Source organism: Arachis ipaensis, chromosome B8, assembly GCF_059453495.1.
Source record: "Arachis ipaensis isolate K30076 ecotype BB chromosome B8, ASM5945349v1, whole genome shotgun sequence".
Classification (NCBI taxonomy): Eukaryota; Viridiplantae; Streptophyta; class Magnoliopsida; order Fabales; family Fabaceae; genus Arachis; species Arachis ipaensis.
Window position 1 is genome coordinate 45,808,026 of NC_142443.1, and position 5,475 is coordinate 45,813,500.

General features: G+C 40.8%; 1 non-coding gene across 1 annotated transcript; it reads right to left on the bottom strand.

Moving 5' to 3' along the window:
• Window positions 1-227: 227 nt before the first annotated feature.
• LOC148547917 (small nucleolar RNA R71) lies at window positions 228-331 on the bottom strand. The gene has a single exon (XR_015898142.1). It is a non-coding gene; the product is annotated as a small nucleolar RNA R71 (small nucleolar RNA).
• Between the last annotated feature and the right edge of the window lie 5,144 nt (window positions 332-5,475).

The window sequence follows — 5,475 nt, forward strand, 5'->3', positions numbered from 1 at the left end:
GTGCTAATGAAGATCCCAACCAACATCTCACAAAATTCTTGAGAATTTGTGACACTGTGAAGTCCAATGGAGTCCAGGAAGATGCCTATAAACTGCTTTTGTTCCCATTTTCACTTAGGGACAAGGCAGCTAAGTGGCTGGAATCATTCCCAAGAGGGAGTCTAACAACATGGGATGAGGTGGAAAGCAAGTTTCTGGCACGTTTCTACCCCCCACAAAAAGTCAATAGGCTTCGATCTGAGGTTCAGACTTTTAGACAACAAGATGGTGAAACTCTCTACGAGGCATGGGAGAGATTCAAGGATTTGACAAGGAAATGCCCACCAGACATGTTCCATGATTGGGTGCAATTGCATATTTTCTATGATGGACTCTCTTATGAATCAAGGAAGGCTGTAGACCATTCATCAGGAGGTTCATTGAACAGGAAAAAGACTGTGGAAGAGGCCATTGAAGTGATTGAGACAGTGGCTGAGAATGAGTACTACTATGCATCAGAAAGGCACAACACTAAGGGAGTCATGGAGCTGAACCATGTTGATACCATTCTAGCCCAAAACAAGGTGTTTGCCAAGCAACTAGCAGAGCTTACCAGGCAATTAGAAACAAAGCAAGTGGCTGCAATACACACACAAGATCAAGAGGAAGTAAGCATTGAAGGAGGTGATTGGGAAGAGGCCAACTATGTGGGAAACCAACAAAGGCAATCATATGATCCACACTCCAACACTTACAACCCAGGATGGAAAAATCACCCAAACTTTGGGTGGGGGAACCAACAAACCCAACCACAAAACCACAAACCTTACAACCACAACCAACATAACAATTCCACATACCAAAACTCCAACCAAAGATCATACCAAACCACACAAAACACTTACCCCCAACCATCATATCATAGCCAAAATAATCAACCTACTCAACTTAATCCGAACCAATAATTTCAAGATCAATTAAACCGGATAGAAGGAATGATGGCAACCATGAGTCAAGACATAACCGAATTGAAAAGCTTCAGGGATGATGTGAGAGCTACCTTAAGAAACCATGGTGAAAAACTCAAGAGGATGGAGTCTCAAGTAGGAGAGCTATCTCAACAGGCCGTCAAATCAACTGCAGTGTTCCCTAGTGACACAGAAAAGAATCCTAAAGGGGAACAAAAGAGAGTGAGATGGGAAGAATGCAAGGCCATCACCATATTGAAGGAAGTTTCAGAAGAAGAAGGAATCAGGCCCTCAGAACAGGAGCCAGAAATCTTGAAGGAAGGTGTGGAAGAAGTTAAGCAGGAAAGTGGAACTGAGCAAGCCAAGGAACTGCAAAAAGGCATGCTGGAAATATACCAACCAAAAGCACCATTTCCTCAGAGGTTAGGAGGAGGTGAAAAAGGGAAAACCTATTCAAGGTTTTTAGAGACATTTAACTCTCTCCAGGTCAATATTCCCTTTCTTGAGATTCTCCATCAAATGCCTACACACATCAAGTATTTAAAGGAATTGTTAAGCAAGAAAAGAGTTTTGAAGGGAGGACAAACAGTAACAATGAACAAAGAATGCAGTGCTCTCATCAAGAAGGACACACTCTCTAAGAAAACGGACCCAGGAAGTTTTCATATCCCTTGCATCATAGGGGAAACAAAAATTGACAGAGGATTCTGTGATCTAGGAGCTAGCATAAATGTGATGCCTCTAACTCTTATGAAGAGGCTACAACTGAATGAGGTGAGATCCACTGATGTAATCATACAACTGGCTGACAAAACTCAGAAGCAAGCTGAAGGGGTAGTTGAAAATGTGCTGGTGAAAGTGGGGGATTATTACTTCCCCACAGACTTTGTCATTGTGGACATGGAGGAAAGCTACTTACACCCTATCATTCTGGGCAGACCATTTCTAGCCACTACTAGAGCGCTCATAGATGTAGAACAAGGAGAGCTAATTCTGAGAATACATGATGAACAGCTCATTTTCAAAGTTTTCAAACCTGCATCTGAGCCTGAACCAGAACCTGAAAAGCCTAAGGATGATAGTAGCCATCTGTGTTTGGAGGAAAGTAATCCAGCAGCTGAAACTCTAAAACAGTCCTTGGAAGGCAAACAAGAGTTGCAAGAGTTAAAGCCACAAGAATCAGTGGAAACAGATCAGAAGGATTCTCCTGACATAAGGGTCAATGAAGAAATCCTCAAGAGAAAGGGAAGAGTGATAGGGAGATTGCCAAGAGGGTGGAGAAACAAGAAAATTCCCACTGAAGGTTTTTCTCCGGGAGATAACGTGATATCAAGTCATTATCTACCAATCCCACCTGGCCTCAAAACCATTCCTTCCCAGCTCCCTCAAGTGTTCACAATCAGGAAAGTTCTTTCTATGGAACATTTAGAGGTCATGAATGAATCAAGTGGGGACGTTTTCATAGTGAGAGGAGAAGACGTCAAGCACTACAATCCACCCTAACAAGGGACAACCGTCAAGCTAGTGACGTTAAAGAAGCGCTTCATGGGAGGCAACCCATGTTTTAATATCCTTACTTTTTTTGTTTTGTTGTGCATCTAATAAAGCATGGTTTCTTATGCATGAACTTGAATCCTCAGGACAACTGCTGAAAGAGTGCACTAAACATTGCATGTAAAATGCAATTTGCCTCTAAGTTTGGTGTGCCTGAAGGCACCCCAAATTTTATTCAAAATGCATTCAATTTTTAGTGCACAACCAAAGATTAAGTTTGGTGTTCCTCTTTGAACACGGTTCATGAAAAGCACGAAGTTCCTCTGGATTTCGAAATTCATGACAAGTATACCATTCGCATGTTTTAATGCTTTGGTTTCAATTACTTAGGGTAGTAAATTTGTTTAGAATCAAAGAGCCAAGGTGACTATGATTTATTAGAATTAAGCACATTCATTAAGGACAACCAATATGGATTTCATGTCATCAGGAGACTTGACCAAACACTAAGTTTGGTGTCCAAATAATAAGTGTGCATACATGTAGAAGTCACGGCTATAAGCTCATAAAGACAATCATTGATTTACATGTGCAAGTACTATTCATAATTCACATGGACCGAAAAATGATAGCAAACTTGTTTGATTGTGCAGGTACAAAAGAAAAGACAAAAATGAGGAAAAAGACAAAGGGAGGTACGGTGCTTGGTCAAAAAGAAAATTCACAAGTCTTTGAAACTAACACATGGGAAAAGGAAGTTCTGCAAGAAAAGATAGCTACATGTACAACCTAATGCACCCAGAATACTTCCAAGAAAATGAAAAGCAATTCGTCCTTCTCCCTAATTCATATATTTACCATCAAGCCACCCTTCACAAATCACCCTAACCGTCCATTTTGCACTTACGGGCACTATAAAGAACCACTTGGGGAACAAGTTCAACACCACCAAATCTCCTTCATGCACATTTCCTTCATCATAGCATAAACTATCTCTTGCCGAAAACAACCTCCCCACACTTCCAACAACACTTCTTTCTTCACCTTGTCAACTTTAGCTTGTCACTTACCAAAACTAAGGAACCAATGGCAGCTTCATCTAGCCACAAAAGAAGAAAAGACAAGCAGCCAATGGAGGAAAACAGGGAATTCGATGCATGGAGATACAGATCAGTTTTCCATGAGATTCAAGCCGAATGGATGAGACCTAAAACGGTACTAGCTGAGGTTCCCTTTGACCTTGAAAAGGATGAGTTCCCAGGTGTTTGGGAAAAGATCAAAAAGAGGAAGTGGGAGCTCCTGACTAAGCCAATCACTAAAATCAACATCAACCTGGTGAAAGAGTTTTATGCAAATGCAGTAAGGGAGGATCCAACCAAGAAACCCACATACAAAAGCTATGTGAGAGGGGTGGAAGTTGACTTCAGTCCTAAAGCAATCATGAAAACTCTTGGCCTGAAAAACATACATTTCAGCCAAGCAAGTTATGAAGAAAGGATGATAGGAGAACCTGACTATGCAACTATTGCTGAAGACCTTTGTGCTATCAGAGCTGAATGGGTGAGAAAAACAAGAGGGGCTCCAAGAGTCTTGAGAAGGGGAGACCTAACACCTGAAGCTAAAGGGTGGTATGCAATAGTTAGGAGATCCATCCTACCCACTGCAAACTCTTCAGAAATAGTCCCTAAAAGAGCCATCTTGCTACATTGCATTATGGTGGGAGGGGAGATCAAAGTTCATAAACTCATTGCTGAACAGATACAAGAGTTTAGTGAGAAAAGTGACCCTGAATCCTAGCTCCACTTCCCCAGCACTATCATTAGACTATGCATCGATGCCCAAGTACCACTTGAGGATGAAAGACCTAATTGGCTATATCCTGGATTGGCCATAACCGCGTACAGAATGACTCTTGGCCCAACTCCTCCAAGACATACAAGAAGAAAAAATGAAGAAGGGCAACAAGTGGAAGCCGAGCAAGAAGCAGAACAAGAAAGACAGGAAGGAGAAGACAGAGAAGAAGAGCAAGAAGAGCAAGCAATTCCAGAGAGAAGACAATGAATTCCCAGAGACCCCATGGATATGAGCAGAATGCAGGAAATCATGGAAGGAATGTCTCAACAATACATGAGGTCTCAGGAGAGACAAGAGGACTTTCACCTAAAAATGATGGATATGCAAAGGAACTTTGAATCAAGATTCTTCGATCTGCAAAGGGAACAGAATTTACACTTACAGGAATCCTTCAGCCACATATGCCAACACCAAGATGCCAATGTCTTGGCAATCAAGGAAGCCACTACTTTACAGAATGCAAGATACTCAGTCCAAGCTGATTACAACATCAGTTCGCAAATCAAGCTTAACTACATAGGGGAACATCTACACAAGATGGACCCAGCATTCCCAGCTTTTGATGAGTATTTCAAAGGGAGGAAAGAAGGAGAAATAAACAAGGCAATGATCCTTGAAAAAGGAGTGGAAGAAACGATGAAAAAGGCTGGATTCTGGAAAAAGCTCATAAGAAAAGACAAAGGAAGCACAAGTGGTCAAAAAGAGGCAGGAAGCAAGAAGAAGCAGGATCCCAAGAATTAAGAAGAACCAAGCAATAAATAAGAGGTGGTCTCGTTCCTTAATAATCAAATGATCATTGGTGGATTGTCTTTATGAGCTTTCTTTCATCATAAGTCATTTAAGTGTTATGTGGAGTTTTTTTTTTTAGTATGAGTGTCTGTTTATTGCTTTGAATAAAGTGAATGCCTAGATGTTTGGATATAACTTCACCTTCTTAAATAAGTGCTTGCCATGCTTGTTCTGTTTCCAAAAATAAAAGAAAAGTTTGAACAAAAGTAACTTGGCTAAATTAGTGACAAATCAAGTAGAATTAAGTGGTGGTATGCATGCTTGATTGTTTAGTCAGATCACTGGAATTAGAGTGTAGAATTATCATTCTTTGTGTAGAAATTGAAAACTGTCTATGGATCTGGATGAATAAATGTCTTTGGCCATGAAAAAGAAAGAAAAAGAAGAAGAA